Raw genomic sequence first — 21015 nt, 5'->3', positions numbered from 1 at the left:
TTGTGGGAAGATGGAAGGAGAGAGAAGCAGGGGATGACATAGATATCCTTTGCTTATTCTTAGGAAACATCCTAATTAAAAAAAAAAAAAAAAAAAAAAGAAAGTGTAAGTCCCATGAGAAGACTAGCATTTCGTGTAATGTGGATAAGAACTAGATAAAATTTCAAGCACAATTTATTATAAGTAGGTCTTCAAGGAAAAAGTTAGACCAAAGATTTAAATATCTCTTAAAGAACAAAAGGAGCCATACTGGGCGTGTGGACAAGTGGGTGCTTGTGAGAAGTCTTTCAATTACTGCAAGGCTTGTGAGCCCATTTCAAGTTTGGATGAGTAAATTCAGTTTTCCGAAATAGATATGATTTGCAGGCTTGGGGGCTACCACATGTCTTGCAGTTAAGATTACGTTTTAGAAGATTAAAAAAATGTCTTGCTATTAAACTGCTAAATGGCTTGAAGACACTTTGCCCTTTTCTTTTTCAATGAAGGAATATATAAGGAACGATAATCACAATAAAATGAAATGGAGCATGCTTCACTTCAATTTTAAATAAAGTATTTTCTTTAGCAGTAACCTTTGTTATCCATGCTTCTGGGATCACAGGTAGTTTATACTGTAAAACTCTGCTGTAACTTTCATAGCAGGAACTTAGATTAGACTATATTGTCATTGCTTCGGTCCCCTGCCAACTCTGAGAATGAAGGTTGGAAACAGGGTAATGTTATTTTGGGGAGGAAGATGTGAGGAAGGAGAGTAAAACAGGCTCTGTCTGGTTGAAGAGAGAGCTCCAGAATTCTCCATGGCCATCAACAAGAACACCGAGGCCACCCCCAGCTGCATCAGACAGATGATCTGCAAGAACAAATACGGATTGGCACATGGTCGCATAGGCAGAGCCAGCGCCATCCTGTGCAGCCAGAAGCCTGTATTGGTGAAAAGGAAGTGAGCCACCCACCAAGAGATCTTGAGCAACCCCTACCCCCACATCCAAGCAATAAAGATGTCAGCCAACTTTTCTTTAAAAAAAAAAAAAAAAAAGTGCCACCGAGTCATGCTAAACAGCAGCTAGAACAAAGATGTATTTGGATTATGAAGAACCTTCAGAATATCAGGTCAACTAGCCGTAAACAGGTTTGCCGTAGTGATTTCATTAATTTCCAAATAATGCAATTCTGAATCTTCGTATTTTTGGACTCTGCTTTTTGTGGTCTGGCAACCTTCTCTTTCCTATCTCACAGAAAGGACAATAATTAGCTCAGTACTTGTATTAAGAAAGTTTATATTAGGAACAAGATTATTTCCACTTCAATGTCTTTCCAACAAACAGCGTTGTGATCTATAATTTCTTTTAATTTAAAAAAAGAATATTTACATTTTAAAGCTTATGCTATAGATTGTAAAGACTGGAGTGGGAGAGGTGTATCTGACAAATGAGGGTTTTCTTGCCTTCTCATTTGGAAGTCTGGGAAGTGGTTTCCTTGAAAAGCTGCCCAGGGGCTCTGTTTCATTAAATCAAATGTGTTAGTTCCAAAGAAGAGCTGTGAGGCTCAGCTTTCTCAGCTACCCTTGGTTTCTAAGTGACAATGATCCCGAAGTAACTGGTATCTTAATGGAAAACTTGCTAAGGGGGCCCATTAAACAGTAAGATCACTCTGGGTTGAAGGTTACAGAAAAATCTCCTTGAGCAAAGCCAAGAGGGGCCATAACAGGAGCACAGAGGAGTCCAGACTACCAAATGAAGTGGTAAATTTAAGTATTGGTAAGAAAAAGGGAAAGAGAGTTCTACCAGCTGCCCATTTCTAAGAATGTGGTCTCACAGCTGTACAAACTACATCATCCAGCGATTAGAAGACCTACTTTTCTCCCTGAAGAAGTCACGTAAGCTCCACCCTTCCCCCTGTGTATGCAGTCACCCGTGGAGGAAGAGAAGCAGAGAAAGGGGGAAGTTATTGAAGAATTAAGAACTCTTCTCCACAGAGCCTTCATTCTCCCACTGCCTCTGTATCATGTCTTGGATTTATAAAGTACATCAAAATTCCTTTATATGCCTTTGTTTTTAATATGGTTTTGAGATCCATGGGGCATCTGGGTGGCTCAGTTGTTTAAGTGTATGACTTCAGCTCAGATCACGATCTCAGGGTCCTGGGATGGAGCCCTATGCTGGGCTCTGCACTCAGCGGAGAGTCAGTCTGCTTCTCCCTTTCCTTTGCCCTCCCCCCACTCATGTTATCTCTCTCTCTCCCCCAAATAAATAAAAATAAAATCTCTAAAAAATATATTGTTGTGAGATCCTTGAGGGTAAACACTGTGCCTCGGTATACTTGTTGAAATGCCTGGTGAGGGCTCCTCAGGCTCAGTTGTTGAGTGACTGCCTTCAGCTCAAGTCATGATCCTGGAGTCCCACGATCTTGTCCCACATCAGGCTTCCCCGCTCAGTAGGGGAGTCGGCTTCTCCCTCTGACCTTCCCCCTCTCAGGCTCGCTTTCTCTCATTTTCTCTTTCTCTCAAATAAATAAATAAAATATCTAAAATAAATAAATAAATAAATAAAATGCCTGGTGAGAAAAGACACATCTAAAGAGGTGGAATCTCACAGGAAAACATGGTAGGAAGGAAAAAAAAAAAAAAAGAGGGATGTGCCAAAGGCATCCATAGCTAGGATCATTCTTCTCTCTCTTTCTTTTATCAAAAATTCATAGAAAATTGTAGAACATATAAGCAAGCAAAAATCAATTAAAAATGAAAAATCACCTGTAATTCCATTGTTCAAACATGTTTCCTGTTAAATTTTTGTTACCCCTGCCTCCGGCCCTTTCTGTGAAATTATATGAGGTATATAATGGTTATCCTCTTGATTTTCAGTTATAGGTATAACCTAAACAATTCTCTTCGGCAATAAACCTGAATATACATCTATTCTTAAAGGCAGAGCATGATTCTTTGCTTTAAAGGTTTTACAGATTATATTAGCCATTTAAGTAAATTTTTATTTTTTATCATTTAAAAATATAATGTAATGGGAAGCCATGTATATACATAATCGGTTGCACAGTGTTTATGTTTCCTTTTATGATATCATGCTTCATTATTTTCTAACTCTATTTCATATATTTTCCTACATAAACGCATATTTATTTGTAAAGATTTTCTCCAGACCCTCATTTGTATTAATTCGGAAATATTCAAACTCTTCAGCGTGTTGTATTCATTTAATAAACAAATTGGAAACTCCTGTTTGGTTAGCACAAATGAAGGTAACAAATATGGCTTTATAGTGTAGTGGAAAGAGTCATAAGAAAACAGGTAATTAGAAGAATAAATAAATGATTTATATTTGCAATGAGAGTTATGAGATAGTTAATTCAGTGGATAGCCAGAAAAGGTGTCTTCATGAATGGAAATTTAAGCTGAGACGTGATATGTGCAAAGTGTAGGAGGAAGAGCATTAGAAGAAACAATTTGTACAAAGGTCCTAAGGCTACACATTTTTGAAGACCTGAAATATTGGCATAATTAGAGCATAATGAGCAAGGGAAACAATCATACAAGATGAGCTGGGAGAGATAAGGAAGCGTCTTGTAGGCTTTGGTAAGGTCTTCAAATGCTGGGGTTGCATTATGCAGCTATTAAAATTGTAGTCATCTATGAAACATATTTCTAATTTGCCTGAGGAATATTTGAAATCACCTCATGTTTATTAAGAAATATGCAGCCATGTCATTTTCCACTGTGAAACAGTTCTAATTAATTAAGATTTAAGACAATAGGGATAATTAGAGGTACACAATTTAAAGAGGCAGTGATTCAGTCAGATTTATGATTTAAGCACATATTTGGGTTTGTCTGTTTTCTGTTTGTTTGTTTGTTTACCTGTATATAGTGGAAGCATGCATCTTCTAGATGCTGTTATTTAAGTTCATCTTTATTTTTAACCCTGAGTCTTATCAGTTCAGATTACCAGAATGTGGCTCAACAAGAGCTGGGGTAGAGCCAGGCCCTAACTGGGTCCTGTTAGCGGGTGAAGACCCAGGCCTATAGGAAGCTATCACAGGATGTGATTTTACAGAGACAATTCTTTCTGTGCCAGGCTAGATTTTGAGAACTACACAGAAAATTAGAAAACTAATTTTGAAAATTTGAAAATTTTGAAAATCCAAACTGACCGATTCTTACACAAATACCTAGGAGTATTTCGTTAGGAGTGTTTTTCCTGAATTGAATTATAACATACTGCTTTCTTTTATTCTTCCTTCTGTGGCTTTAACCAGTGAATTATATAACTACATACCAAAAATAGAATTGCAGAGCTCTGTATCTATCATAAACCAAATGCAGAACCATGGATTAAAAGTTTATGACAACATTCCCCTTAGAATGTATTATGGTGGCTATTTAAGTAATCCCTACTCTATTAGACACTGTGTTTCATGCTTCCTGTGGATTATTAGCTCCATTTGTCATAGCAGCTCTGCAAGACAGGAATTGATATTTCCATTTTCTATGTGAGGAAACTGAAGGTGCATCACCTTCTCAAAGTCACAGTACCTTAAGTGGCAGAGGTAAAGTTCAAACTGCATCTGTTTTTTTTTTTTTAGTAGTAACTTTTCTATTTCACAATTTTCTTTGAAGGAAATTCCTCTAACATCATGTCTCATCATCAGGGACTCTACTAGCCCATATGGCATCATTTTTATGCAAATTTAAGAGATCACCTCCCATATGTATTCTGTGCAGCCTAGTGCCAAAATACAGGACTTGACAAACAGCACACCCTGAACTTCAGTCTCCACTCCCTCTCTCAACCAGGATCCCAGGGATCTAAACATGTACACAATTGCAAGTGAGGACTTCAAACATGATGAAAGTATATTATATCCATAAGTGATCTAAACTGAAATAAGTCTACTTATATTTGAAAACCAATTAACAAGTTGAACTGGAATAAAACAAAAATAAGTCCTTAGTGTTTTTGGTGAATTTGGTTGTTCTGAATATTAAATTTTATCCCCAGGCACAATTCAGAGTACAGTTTTCTGTTATTTCCTGACAAATTCTATACAACCTTATTAATTGTGTGCCTTGTATCTGTTTCATAATGGGATTGAAGCTTGCTTTTCCAACTTCCTTTTCTAAATTATTAAATCTAGGTGAAGTAAAATGCCCAATTAAGTTTTACTTTATGATAGATATTTATTAACTAAAAAGTTAACTATGCAAAATTATAGACATTGAAAGAGTAACATAAGCCTTGGGCAACTATAATTACCAGGAATCAAAACACTGGCTTCATTTGTCTATTAAATAAAAAACATCTTTATTTGCCTAGCCCTTTTTGATAGTGGGATATGGAGTGGGTATGAGGAGTCTAGTGCAGGTAGATGAGGTTAGAATGTCATTTTAAAATGAGATCTGGGTGTGTGACTTCGGAGATTAGTTCAGAAATGTAACACAGTTCCCATCAGTCTTTTTCTCTCATGAGACATCCACCCTTGGAATCCAGATCATTTCTTAAAATAATATTTTCCCCAAATTTTATTTTGCTGATGAAATTTTAATCACCCCAATAATCTACAAGTAAAATTCTTTTGTATGTATTCTACCTCCATCTAGATAAGTTTGAAGGATGCTGATGTCTTCTTAAAGAATCAAACACAATCAGCATGGTGGCAGATAGCTTCTGTGAAACCATCTTTTAGTATATGAGGTAATGTGAGGTGTGAATACATTTTTCTTTGAAAAAAAAAAAAAAACATGTTCTTTAGTGAATAAGTGAGATTCTACAGATAAATAAGTTTTCTTATAGTGCTATACTTTATAACCAAAAAAGAAGACAAAAGTCAAAATCAAAAAAGAGTCAACCGATAGAGAAAAGAAATTATTATGTTACATAGATATATCACTGATATATACCCCAGACAATTTTCTTATTACTCAATCCATAATTTCTCCTCACTTAATTTTAGTTTATAGTAATTCCTAAAATTTACTCAACCACCCTCTGGATTGGTTACCAGGTTTTGATTGCCTCACACATACTTCTTTGCATAGAGAAATTGTGTTGGGAAGTTCAGCCGTCACCTCCCTAAACTTTCTTATTATATAGAGTAAGATCTTTTTGATGAATGTATGATAAAACTACCACTTAAAATGTAAGTAAGCATTTCAGTTTCCATTCCATGTCCCACTCTGCTTTATAATTTTAGTTCTGATTTATAGTCTAACTGAAGCTTAATTTTGAACCAAGTTAATCTGCAGACTATATATTTTATTTAATCCTTCAATGAATATGTGCTACTTATGTTTATCTTTCAAGGTCATAAAACAATATTCAGTTATTCTAGAGATGCATGAATCTGGTATGCAAAGTGAAAAACTGAGGGGTCCACTTTTATGAAATTTGAACAAAATTCTCAAGTTAAATAAATAGATAATAATTTGAGTTGGATCACTTAGATATTCACTTGCTTTAAAAAGGGAAAGGGTCATTTGGGGGGCCAATCAGTTAAACGTTTTTGAGTAATATTTTTTATTTCTTTAAGATTTCTTTACTGTGGTACTTGATTCTTCCAATAACCCTATGAGAAAACAAGGAGTACATCCCAAAACATAATAATCTGATAAATGGTAACTGCTGAAATACTTGGTAAGTAACCAGATCCATTTGGAAAATAAAAGAAAGAAAATCAGATTTCTGCCTTACTATTTTTACTTTATATAGTTTTTTCAATTGGATGAAATATTTATTGTCAGATAAAACTATAACTGTACTAGAAGGAGTATAGATGATTACTTGTTTATTTTGTAAAGATTTTGTTTATTTGGGAGAGAGAGAGAGATTGAAAGAACATGAGTAGGGGTGGGAGAAGCAGGTTCCTAGCTGAGCAGGAAACCCAACATGGGGCTCCATCACAGGACTCTGGGATCATGACCTCAGCCAAAGGCCGATGCTTAGCCACCTGACCCACCCAGGTGCCCCACAGATGAATATTCAAACAACATTAAGTGGGGCACCTGGGTGACACAGTCAGTTAAGCAACAGACTCTTGATTTTGTCTCAGGTTATAATCTCATGGTTGTGAGATCAGTACCCATGTGGGCTCTGTGCTCAGCAAAGAATCTACTTGAGATTCTCGCTCCCTTTCTTCTGCCCCTCTGCCTGTTCTTTCTTTCTCCCTCTCATAAAGAATAAACAAATCTTTTTAAAAATGACATCAGGATAAAATGGCTTTCTGAGCATTAATACAAAAGTTGAAATTGAGGGAGGCTTGGGTGGCTCAGTCAGTTAAGCTGCTGCCTTCAGCTCAGGTCATGATCCCATGGTCCTGGGGTTGAGTTCCACATCCGCCTCCTTGCTCAGCGGGGAGTCTGCTTCTCTTTCCAACTCTGCCTGCTTGTGTGCATGTGTGCTTTCTCTCTGATAAATAAATAAAATCTTTAAAAAAAAAAAAAAGTTGAGGGGTGCCTGGTGGCTCAGTGGGTTAAAGCCTCTGCCTTCAGCTTGTGTCATGATCTCAGGATCCTGGGATCCGGCCCTGCATCGGACTTTCTGCTCAGCGGGAAGCCTGCTTCCCTCTCACTCTCTGCCTGCCTCTCTGCCTACTTGTGGTCTCTGTCTGTGAAATAAATAAATAAAATCTTAAAAAAAAAGTTGAAATTGCAAGGAAAATGATATTTGATGCAAATACATTAAGAACATTTTATTATAAGTGTATCAAATACCAGTAAAAATATTAAGAAATTCCTAATTAGAGATATATTTGTAACATACATTACAGAATCAGCTGGGTTTCTCTGTAAGAAACAGATGATATTCATAGACGCGTGATAGAGGAGATTTTGATAAAATAACTTCTTATGAATATGTGAGCAGAATTAAGAAGACTCCTGAGTAAAGAAACAGTTGATTGGAAGTTATTAACTTCACTAGACCCAAAGATGCAAATAGAGCTAGTAATTATCAGAAACTGTTTAGACCAGTAGCTCTGGAAACAGCTAACAGAAGCTGTGGGCTATGGTACGAATAATTGACTGCCCAGCAGAGATAGAGTTGATTTTGATTCCTTCTGATTTCTCTCTGAGCTTCTGCCTCTTACTGGCCCACACCAATCAGAAGTCAGAGGACAAGGTAACCGAGTTTATGTGGCCCATAGGGATTAGCATTCTGAGGCACAAAGCGGGTGGAGAGTGAGTTTGTAAGGACAAACGGAGAGTATACCAGCATAGTCTATCATACCTTTGACATATCCACTTTTCCCTTCTAACCAAATGGAAAGCTTTATCTGAACTTGGAGGACATACAAGTCCTATCAGTTGTTATATAATCATAATGTGTCTCAGTTTCATAATACTGTCACCTAAAACTTAAACTATTAACCCTTATCAGTGTTCTTAGTATTAAGTAATTGATGGAGAAAAAGCAATGTAAAGCCTAGCTGATATCGGCCTGCTTCTGTGGATTAGAACACATTAGGCTTGTATTGATAGTTCTTTCTTCTTTCACATCCTATTCCAATTTTTATTCAATTGCTTTCAGCATCTTACTGAATGAGTTTCATTATTTGAAAGGATCACCCAAATGTTTATCTCCACATAATGAGTATTTGGTGATCTTTTGAGTAAAGAACTATTAAGAATCTTCATGAATTCCTTTGGTTCCAACTACATACCTTACTGCTTCAATTGGCTTGGAGTAATCTAATCACCTTGTCCCATATACCACCATCATCTGTCATTTGCTTCAGCAGCACAGCATCAGAGACTATCATGGATGAGAAATAGCTTTAGCTTCCAAATTACCAAATTTGATTGTGTTTCTTAGTAGAACATTCCTTCTTGGGCATTAAAAACCTAAAATCTACTGAGTTCGCTGCAAGGGGTAGGAAGTAGAAATTCCTCAAGTAGGTTATTGGGTGAAAAAGTTAGAGGAGCCATTCTTACCCTGCCTCTTTATTCTTGAACACATGCATTCTAATGCTGAGAAAGATGACACCACATATTGGCTGCATATCTCAAAAGACAGCATTCTAGTCTCACAACGTATTATCTCCTCATGGGTACTATTACAGCATCTTCAGCAGCCGTTAGACTGTTGTATCAAGCTATCTGTGTCTGGGTGATGGGATACACCCTCAAATTTATGAATCCTGCCAGAGGCAGTCGATTGCCATACTATCATCATTTTATGATATTGGGGTGGGGGGTATCTATTTGTTTGTTTTGTTTTAATCAGAAGCAATGCTGAGTGTCATATGGTGATGAGTAAGTCATTCTGAAAGCCTGGGGTGGCATAGGCAGAGAAGACAATTCTTATCTAGAATATATTTCTCTTCCATAGAAGAAAAACTGCTGCCTCTACCATGAACTTGTCACCACAGGGTGGTGGTGTCCTGGTCTCATCAGATGGTGGCTTATTGCGGGCAGGACGTTGGCTTCTGCTATTGGCAGGTGGACACTCACCTGCCAGTGCTTTTAGTAAATCAGCCTTGGAATAAGAAGTTCATGATATTGGTCCTCTGTGCATATTGGGAGAGCAGTAGAGTGGTTAGGAAAGTGATACCTAAAGAATGGGAAATTTCTTCCACTTAATTATTGAAAGACTCTCCCACAGTAGATTGATCGGGATCATGACCTGATGGAGTAACACAAATGTTTATTTCCATGTGATCTGAGTAAGCATGTATTTGGATACAAACATCTTCACCCGCAGTCATTTTGGTATTTTGTCCATCTACCTCTCCCTTCAAATTCCTAGTTCTAAGTCTACTGATGCCATTTTTTTCCTATTCTGAGCTGCCAATTATTAGGCACTGCCCATAAATTGATATAGCTTTGTGCCTCAGGATTTCTCCCCTATGTGATGTGGATAAGCAGATGTATTAATTGACCTTATTCTAAATACTGGGAGGATTTCATCAAGAATAGCCCTGGGAATGACTGTAATTCTGTAAATCTGCTTCTCACTGGCACGATTGCACCAACGGACTCATCTAAGAACAGATCCATACTACTTCATCTGTTAACTAATTACAGAGAACTTTCCATAGGGCTCTAAAGGTTGGTGAAGGTAGAGGCAGCAAAGCAGTAGAAACCATGGGAGTCTCAGCCATCTCCTCATGCAGCTTCCTAGGGTCTTCCAGAATTGTTCAGGCTTCTATATACTATTTTTATTTTTCAATGTAAGGCTGCTCTGCCTACCAATTTCTATAATTTGAGGAATCATATAAAGCTCAAATCATAATAGGCATTGTGGGTCACATAAGCATTTGCTGTTTCATGGTTGGTGTTAAGTGTCTACCAGGGCCCAGTTGCTTTTCAAATAGAGGAAATGTTTTTAAGCATAGGAAGGCATGACCTCATGCCAAAACTTGTGCTGTGATTTTTATAGCATAGTTTTCCATGGATCTATATAACACCTGAGTTTGTCGCAGACACTTTGAATACCATTTTGTCATTTAATTATAATGCCTGAAGATATAATGTAATGATATATATGTGTAATACCTTGCATTTGAGCTTGGGAAATGCTGCAGAGTATTTTATACTCTGAACCTTATTCAAAATGGGTAGCCAGGTAAATGGGCCAAAGCATCACACTCAAATGTGGCAAATACTGCATTTCAAACCCAAAAAGGCCCAACAAGCATCATGTCTCTTCTTACTTATAGGTTGTGCTAAACCACATAATTATCATATTGAATAAAAGATGGCAATTGACTGTAAATACTGCTTATCTTTAAAGTATGCTTCTATTTTTCATGGACTTTGCATGAAAACAGAACATAAATATCCCTGATATCTATATCTGTATCATCTATATCTGTGTTTATATTATCTATGTATTCATATGTATAGACTTATACACTTGACCCTTGGACAACATGGATTTGAACTCTGTAGGCCCATTTACACATGGATTTTTGTTTTTAAAGATTTTATTTGAGAGAGAGAGTGTGAGAGCAGGGCCAGGAAGAGCAGAGGGAGAGGGAGAAGCAGATTCCCCACTGAACAGGCTGCCTGATGCAGGGCTCCATCCCAGGACCCAAGGATCATGACTGGAATGCTGGAATATCTTTTTGAAATTTTCTATGACTTTAATTAGTACAGAAAATAAAAAGGGAAATGGAAACTTGCCATTTAATAAGTAGATTTTTTATTAGTCAACAATTTAAAAAGAAAACTACTTTGCAAGAATAATTAAAAAATGGAAAAAAAGAAATAATAAAAAATGACCCTATTACTATTCATATGTGCCCCAAATAAACAAACATTTAAAACTAAAAGGGATGTGGTAAGAACCCAAAATGGAATATAAATACTAACAAATGAACCTCGCTGTATTATAAATGAAGCTAACTGTATTATAAATGAGTAACACATCTAAACTAAACGGAGTGGGGAAATCAAGAACTGATATAAGTACCTGTGGAAAACAGTATCATGACTGGATAATGTCAGGTTAGAGATAAAAAATGAACTCTAGTCCTTAAGATGTTTTTCATGGGGGTATGATTAGAAATTCTAAAACTATTTTATGTGTATGTTAACACTGAGCAAATTAGAAAATATAGCGTGAACACAATGAGAGCCAGATTTCTCATTTGAGGGAAATTACAAATAAGGAAAGGAAGAAGACTAGAAGGAGCCAGGTGGTGTCAGAGTTGAATTGGAGGCATCTATATAAACTCATGGTTTTTGATGGATAAATAGAAAAATAGCTGTGGGCTATATATACACTTAAGCTCATATGGGGTTAGTACACAAACATTTATTTCTTAGTTTTATCTGTGGACATGGCCTAGAAGCCATGACATCCTGGTAACAATGAGCACACCTAGCTCCCACATCTTTGTTTATAAACACCATTCTCCAATAAAAGAACCAGAGCTCCTTAAAGGAATGCTTGATTCCAGAATGAGTAGTCTGAAACTTCTGGTCCCAGAGAGTAAGAAGATTAAAAAAGGAAGGAAGGAAGGAAGGGAGGGGGAAGAAAGGAAGAGGGAACAAAACCAACCTGAATCCTAATGGTCAAAGCTGGAACAACTTTTCAATAGAATAAATAATGAGAGCATTGGAATGTAACTCGTAGAATAAAATAAATGCTCATGGAAACTTACTGATACAAATAATCAGATTAATGAAGAAATGGAGGAGACATCACAGGTCTTCTTTTCAGTAAAATTCTAAAGAATATGTATGGGGAGGAATTGTTGCAGAGATCACCTGATGTATACTAAAATTAGGGAAAATTAGGAGAAAATTTTGATGAGGAAAAGTTTTGCATAGGCTCAAACATGTCCTCCAAGACACTGACAAACTTCTAAAGGAAAGAGTGACTTTCCTGTGGGGAAATCCAGCAGACACCATCTTAACCAAGTGATCAAGGTAAATATCACCAGGAATAACACATATCAACATCATGAACTCCTTCTCAGGACATCATTTTTTTTTTTTTTTTTTTGTGGTACTTTCAACAAAAAGGCATAATCTCAATCTAAACATGAGGAAACATCCAGTCCCCAGTTCAGGGTCATCCTACAAAATTATTGATCAATATTATTCAAACGTGTCATCTTCATGAAAGGCAACAAAAGACTGAGGTACTGCCCTAGATTGTTTAACAGGTACAAATAACAACTGAATGTAAAGAAGGACACTGGGTAGAATCTTGTAAAAGAAAAAGAGCATGAAAATTTGGTAAAATTTAAATAAGATTTGTGGTTTAATTAGTCTTGTACTGGTGTTACTTTTCTGTTCTTGATAATTTTATTATGGTTATGCAAGGTAGTAACATTAGAGGAAGCATGAGAGGTATAAGGAAACTCTTTGTACTATTCTTGAACACTTATGTAAGTCTAAAATTAGATTTAAAAGATTTTGAATCAATTTTTAAAAGGGACTTTGAAGTAGAAACTTGGGGGCCCATGATGTCTTCAACTTCCTCATTTTGTACATTATAGGCTCCAAAATATTAAAGGACTTACCTACAGTACAGAGCTTGGGAAAAGCCAAGATGAGAACTTAAAGCATTGCCAAGTTTTCAGTATTATTTTCCCGTGGTCCATTGTATAAAAATAGGAGCTTCATTCCTCAGAAGTTGGTAACTGTTGGGCATCCTGTCTGAATTAGACCTTCTCTAGGAAGTTTCAGCTTTCTCAGTGTTTACATAATGTGGAGATGAATGTCAAAATTCTTTTACATATCTTTTGTCATATTGTCAGTATGCATTACATTGAATAAATTACATTGAATAAATACACAGGGACAAATATGCTCTTAGAGAGCCTTGCTTGTCTATACTGAAGATTAATAAAGCTGCCAGATGTTACTAATTTAAGGGGAAAAGATCAAAATTTGTAAACAAGATGTATTTAATTATATTTATTTACATTTTTTAAAGTTCTCAACTTTTGAAATGTGAATATCAAGATGCCTTATTTAATTTGGGAAGAAATGTTTGATTCATAAATTAGTAAGTTATACAGGCTAGAAGCACATTTATTTCAAAAACATTTTTCTTTAATTTTAAGACATCAGTTATAACTTAAAGAATTTGTATTTGTTTTTAGAACAGAGACAACAAGTATTTAATTAATAAAGCTGTCTCATTTCTTTATTCATTAACTGTCCAGTTTAACATTCAGTCAATAAATGTCATCTTTAGACCTGATAATAATTTTCCCAAATTTCTTTTTTGAAAGGTATTCTTCTCATGTCCAGCAAAGTAACAACAACAAAAATATATAAAATGTTAATGATGGAAGCAAAAAAAAGGGGGAGGGAATCACCTCTTACTTGGATTCATGTTATTTATAGATACAAGTCGTTGGGCATCTATTTCTAAGCTGAGCACCTTAGAAGCTTGGTAAGCACCAGAACTACTCTTTAGAGTTACTTATGTGGTATGAGGTGAGTTAAGCTGGTCACAGTTGCCTGTTCCCACATATTTCCACTGCTAAATTGCCCATAACCTAGGACTCCAGCATTAGTATTTCACAGATAATACAAATCTATGATGAGAGGAGAAAAGCTTATCAGAGAGCCTTGGATCTGGGATTGTAGAATGTTTTACCAATAATTATTTTTGTTTTCTTAGACATGTCACTTTATATCTCTTGCTCTTCATTTCCCTCCTGAAAAAGTTCCTTCAATTTTATCATTCTATCACTAGTATTAGAGAAGATGCCACTTCAAATTTTGATTTTTTCCCCTTAAATTAGTAATCATGACTCTATCATGATGTTTTCCACCTTCCTTGCTACAAATATAATTCATATACCAAATTTAAAACCATTTTTAAATATTTGTATATATTCTTTTTTTTATTTAAATTCAATTAATTTGCATATAATGTATCATTAGTTTCAGAGGTAGAGTTCAGTGATTCATCAGTTGTATATAATACCCAGTGCTCATTCTATCCCATGCCCTCCTTAATGCACACCACCCCGTTACCTCATCTCCCCACTCCCATCCTCCCCAGCAACCCTCAGTTTGTTTCCTATGGTTAAGAACCTCTCATGGTCTCTTTCCCACTCTGATTACAACTTGTTTTATTTGTCTCTCCCTTCTCCAATTTTCATGTTTTTTTTTCTTAAATTCCATATATGCATGCAATCTCTGATTGACTTATTTCACTCAACATAGTATCTTCTAGTTCCATCCAGGTCCTTGAAAATGGCAAGATTTAATTTTTGATGGCAGAGTTATATTCCATAATATATATATTTGTAACTTTGGAGTATATACCTAATAGTACATTGCTGGGTTGTAGGGTAGCTCTATTTTTTAACTTTTTTGTGGAAACTCCATACTGTTTTTCAGAGTGGCTGCACCAATTTGCATTCCCACCAACAGTGTAAGAGGGTCCCCTTCCTCCACATCGTTGCCAGCATTTGTTGTTTCCTGAGTGGCTAATTTTAACCATTCTGACTAGTAAGAGGTCGTGTCTCATTGTGGTTTTGACTGTATTTCCCTGATGCCGAGTGATGTGGAGCATTTTTTCATGTGTCTGTTGGCCATCTGGATGTCTTCTTTGGAGAAATGTCTGTTCATGACTTCTGCCTATTCCTTGATTGGATTATTTGTTCTTTGAATGTTGAGTTTGATAAGTTCTTTATAGATCTTGGGTACTAGCCTTTTATCTGAAATGTCATTTGCAAATATCTTCTCCCATTCCATTGGTTGTCTTGGTTTTGTTGACTGGTTTCCTCTGCTATGCAGAAGCTTTTTTTTTTTTTTTTTTTTTTTAAAGATTTTATTTATTTATCAGAGAGGGGGGGGGGGGAGAGAGCGAGCACAGGCAGACAGAATGGCTGGCAGAGGCAGAGAGAGAAGCAGGCTCCCTTCCGAGCAAGGAGCCCGATGTGGGACTCGATCCCAGGACGCTGGGATCATGACCTGAGCCGAAGGCAGCTGCTTAACCAACTGAGCCACCCAGGCGTCCCTATGCAGAAGCTTTTTATCTTGAAGTCTCAATAGCTCATTTTTGCCTTTGGAGACATGTCTAGAAAGAAGCTATTGTGGCCAGGGTCACAGATGTTGTTGTCTTTGTTCTTCTCTAGGATTTGGGGGGAATTCCTGTCTCATATTTAGGTCTTTCATCTATTTTGAGTCTATTTTTTTGTGTATGGCAAAAGAAAACGGTCCAGTTTCATTCTTCTGCATGTGGTTGTCTAATTTTCCCAACACCATTTGTTGAAGAGACTATCTTTTCCATTGGATATTCTTTCCTACTTTGTTGAAAATTAGTTGACCATAGAGTTGAAGTCCATTTCTGGGTTCTCTATTCCACTGATCTATATGTCTGTTATTGTGCCAGTACCATACTGTCTTGATGCTTACAGCTTTGTAATAGACCCTGAAGTTGGGCATTGTGATGCCACCAGTTTTGGTTTCCTTTTTCCACATTCCCTTGGCTATTCAAGGTCTTTTCTGGTTCCACACAATATTTAGGATTGTTTGTTCCAGCTCTGGGAAAAATGTTGATAGCGTTTTCATGGGGATTCCATTTAATGTACAGATTGCTTTAAATAGCAAAGACATTTTAACAATATTTGTTCTTCCAATTCCTGACCATGTAATGTTTTTCCATTTCTTTGTGTCTTCCTCTATTTTGTTCATGAGTATTTTATAGTTTTCAGAGTACAGATCCTTTACCTCTTTGGTTTATTCTTAAGTGTAGTGAAGAGGGAATGAGGTTCTGGGGCAAAACTCTCTTATCAAAAACATACATTTGTCAGTGATAGTAAATAATTCTTCCAGTTAATGTGTTTAAGTTTTACACATATCACTTAATCTTCTAAATAGCCCTAAAAATAGATATTATGATGATTTTATGGAAGTTGGATCTGGAGCTTAGAGAATGGATGCCCGGGATCATCCATTAGTTGGTGAAAGTTGGAGTGTGTCCAGCTACGCCACTTAACAAACATACTGTCTTGTGGACACACTATTTAACATAAGTTATTTGAAAGACAGAAAGCTCTGGAACCATATACTGACTCTGGAGTCTTTGCTTAAAGACTGTGCTTAATAATAATTAATATATCTGTGCTTAATATCTATGCTTAATAATATCTGTGCTTAACAATAAGTTGGTGAAAGGAAAAGAGGAAGACAAATGTGATTTGACATTTTATTTTGTTTTATCCTGTGCAGAAGGTGCCTCCTTTGGGCATTTCTCCCTACCACCTCCTCATTGCATTCATATGGAATTAGAAGCAGTAGTTTGGGAAATTCTTTTATAGAAATACCTCTCTTGACTTTGAGGTATAGAAAGAGAAAACTTTGAATGAATATACTTGAAAGTGAACACTGCATTATATGAGACTTGAAATACATCAGACCTAAAGAGCCTTACTTCTGAGCCTGTTCTTGAAAGGGCCTGAGAAGGCAGAATGAGTCATATATATGATCGAAATTAAAGAAAAACTGTCCAAAATTCTCATTGACTGCTACATTTCTGAAGTTAGGAAAAGTGAAAAATGTGATTGTACAGCAAGTTTCATCCTAATATCCTTGAAAATGACAGTTCTTAGGAAGGTAGGGAGGGGGCAAGAGAGGAAGACAGGTATACAGAACAAAGAAAATTAAAGTAAAAATTCTTAGAGCTTAGAAAATATTAATTTTAGGCAAGAGAATAAATGAAATCTTTACTGAGGGTATCAGCAATAATAAGGTTAATTAGTCAATTTTATTTATTTATTTTTTTAAAAGATTATTTAGTTATTTATTTGACAGAGAGAAATCACAAGTAGGCAGAGAGGCAGGCAGAGAGAGAGAGAGGAGGAAGCAGGCTCCCTGCTGAGCAGAGAGCCCGATGTGGGACTCGATCCCAGGACCCTGAGATCATGACCTGAGCTGAAGGCAGTGGCTTTACCCACTGAGCCACCCAGGCGCCCCAATTAGTCAATTTTAAAACCTTTGATTTTAGAATCATGATTACATAGATATGGGCAAAATCCTAGCTGTGGTTCTGGGTAGCTCTTTAAGTACTATATGTATGTACCTTATAGTTAAGTATGATATCTGCAATACAAAAAATTTTGCTCTGGAAAACCTGAAATAGATACCATATACCTTCACTACTTCCTTTTTTGCTCTCCCTTTAACGAATACACACCTAGTGCAGAGTATGGGTAATGACTGTTTAGTTTCTATTCTGACATCACTTACCTACCTACAGACCTTTGGCCAGTGTAATACCTGGGGGAATCCAGGATGCTTAGTGCAGTGCTAAGGCCAAATCTATTCGAACTGGTTAGTATCTGTACAATACTGATTTTTTAATTTGACTGATAATACTCCCAGAATCAAGCACTAAAACATTTCATAAACATACAAAACTGGTAACAGTAGTTACTACTAGGGATAGAACTTAGATGAAGGAGGGAGGAGGAATTTCTTTTCACCATAGATGTTCTAGTTAAGTTTGTATCATGAGTATATATTGTCTTATCAAAGCAGTAATTTTTTTTTTCTTAAATTGAGCAAACTTAAATAAACATAGATCTAAGGAATCTATAAAATAATTAATTGAAATAAGCATTTTTATGATTCCCCTTAGAGAAGCAGTATATAGGAATTAATGGCCTCCTATATGCAATATTTGTTTGTTTTTTTTTTAAATATTATTTATTTATTTGAGAGAGAGAGAGCATGAGAAGTGCCGAACAGGGAGCCTGATGAGGGACTCGATCCCACGACTCCAGGATCATGACCTGAGCTGAAGGCAGTCGCTTAACCAACTGAGCCACCCAGGCGTCCTGCAATATTTGTTTTTCATTTTATTTTTCATTAGTGTCTGAGCTGAAAGCCTCTCATCCAATTTAGTATAAGTCAGTATTTGAAAGTATTCTGTAAAATCATTCTTTTTTTCATTTTTACTTATGTGCAATAATTCCGACAGGCCGTGCCTTTATTGCTGCATTTTATAGGTAAGTATAGTGGACTACAAAAGTTTTTTTCTTTTTTTTTAAGATGTTACATATTTATTTGAGATAGAGAAAGAGAGAACAAGAGAAAGAGCGCATGAACAGAGGGGGAGAGGTGAAAGAAGAAGGAGAAGGAAGGAGCCTGACTCAGGGCACGCAGGGATTGATTCCAGGACCCCAAAATCATGACCTGAGCCAAAGGCAGATGCTTAACTGACTGAGCCAGCCAGTGACTCCTGGACAAAGATATTAACGAGCTTGCTTAAAATCACACAGTATGTGAAAGATAGGATTAAAATTTTTCTTTATTTTTTAAAAATTTTATTATTGTTATTTTAAAACAGATTTTATTTTTAGGAACGGATTTAGGTTCATAGCAAAATTAAGCAGACGGTATGGAGAATTCCCATATAGCTTGTCTCTACACAAGCATAGCTTACCGCATTAGCATGCTTCAGCAGAATGATACTTTTCTTATAACTGATGAACCCACATTAACATCTTATAATTGCCCTAAGCCCATAGTTTAGATTAGGATTCATTCTTGGTGTTTTATATTCTGTAGGTTTTGCCAAGTATATAATAACAAATATCCATTATTATGGTATCATACACAAGTATTTTCAAAGCCTTAAAAATTCTCTGTACTTCACCTATTCATTCCTCTCTTCCCCCTAAGTTGTGGCAACTACTGATATTTTTACTGTTTCATGGTTTTGTCTTTCCTGAATGTTATATAGTTGGACTCATACAATAATTAACCTTTTCTGACTGGCTTCTTTCACTGAATAATGTGCATTTAAGTTACCTTTATGTCTTTTAATAGCTTGCTAGCTCATTTCTTATTATCACTAAATAACACTCCATTACCGGGATTCACCACAGTTTATCCATTCGCCTACTGATGGACATCGTGGTTGTTTCCATGTTTTGGCAATTATGAACAAAGCTGCTGTAAACACACATGTGCAGGTTTTGGTGTGGATATACATTTTCAGCTCTTTGGGTAGATACCAAGGAACATGATTGCTGGATCATATGGTAAGAGGCTATGTTTAGTTTTGTGGGAAACCTCCAAACTGTGTTTCAAAATGACTCTATCATTTTGCATTCCCACCAGAACCGAATGAGAATTCCTGATGCTTCACACTTCATCAGCATTTGGTGTTGTCTGCTCTGGAGTTTAGCCACTCTGACAAGTGTATAGTGGTATCTTGTTGTTGTTTTAATTTGCATTTCTCTAATGACATATCGTGTGAAGCGTCTTTTCATATGTGTATTTGCCATCTGTAAATTTCAAAAATTTGGGCCACAAATCTATGCACATTTTAAAACATTTACCAGCAGATGTGGAAGGGGTCAACCTCTAGAATTAGAAGTGAGTGGTGGCTGATGTCTGAGGGCTGAGGGGCTGTGTGTGGAACAGGCTGAGACAGATACCAGAGGGCTTGGATCCCAGCTAAATGACAGTATTCCAGTTACTAAACTTACAATGAGTGGACCTTTTGAAAGTCATGATTTTCTTTGGAAAGACTTTTCTTATGTGAAAAATTAATTTTCCCCAGTCATTCTCTTGAATTATCAGGGGGAAAAAGCTACAACACTTTGCAGCTTGTTAGGTACTGAATTGTACCCTCTAAATTCATATATTAAAGCCCTAATTCTCAATGTGACAGCATTTGGAGATAGGGCCTTTATTGAGGTGATTAATGTGAAATGAGGTCATAAGGGTGGGACCATAATTTCATCAATGTCCTCATAAGAAGCAGAAGAAACACCAGAGATTTGCATGTGCAAAGGCCATGTGAGGACACAGAGAGAAGGCAGCTGTCTGTAAGCCAAGGACAGAGACCTTGGGAGAAACCAACCCTGCCAATATTTTGATTTTGGACTTCCACATGCTTTTGCACTGTGGAAGAATAAATTTCTGTTGTTTAAGGCACCCAGTCTGTGGTGTCTGTTTTGTTATGGCAGCCCTAGTTGACAAAAATACAGCTCAACCAAAATGAAATGAATTTATCCACATTAAGGCACACCCAGGGTATATGTGCTTTATGAAAATTACAAGTTACAAATGGATTCAAGGCAATGCAGTATATTCAGTATCTTCCAGTTTTTCCTAGCTCAAATTTCTCACTGGATATTTTGAGTAGTAATGATTAAATGACTGATTTTTTAAGATATTTTGAATGACCCATAACAAAATGAAGGAATGGGAGAACCCCACATGATGGTAGAACATAAACCTGGTTTACTATAATGCAGTTGTATCATTCCTGAAAATAGAAGAGTTGCATCTTATTCATAGTTGTCTTTTTTTTTAAGATTTTATTTATTTATTTGACAGACAGAGATCACAAGTAGGCAGAGAGATAAGCAGAGGGGGGGGGGAAGCAGGCTCCCCGCTGAGCAGAGAACCTGATGTGGGGGCTCGATTCCAGGACCCTGGGATCATGACCTGAGCCGAAGGCAGAGGCCTTAACCCGCTGAGCACCCGGCGCCCCCCTTAGTTGTCTTTTTACTATAATTTGATGTACACAACATTAAAAGTACTGACATATAGAAGTTTTTACCCCCAACAAAGTC

The 21015-nt window shown here is 36.6% G+C and overlaps 1 pseudogene; it reads left to right on the top strand.

The window, feature by feature from the left end:
* The first annotated feature begins 797 nt into the window (after positions 1–797).
* LOC131808383 (proteasome maturation protein-like) lies at positions 798–20689 on the top strand (annotated as a pseudogene).
* Positions 20690–21015: the final 326 nt, after the last annotated feature.

This window comes from Mustela lutreola, chromosome 9, assembly GCF_030435805.1.
Source record: "Mustela lutreola isolate mMusLut2 chromosome 9, mMusLut2.pri, whole genome shotgun sequence".
Classification (NCBI taxonomy): Eukaryota; Metazoa; Chordata; class Mammalia; order Carnivora; family Mustelidae; genus Mustela; species Mustela lutreola.
This window is presented reverse-complemented; position numbering and strand designations above follow the sequence as displayed.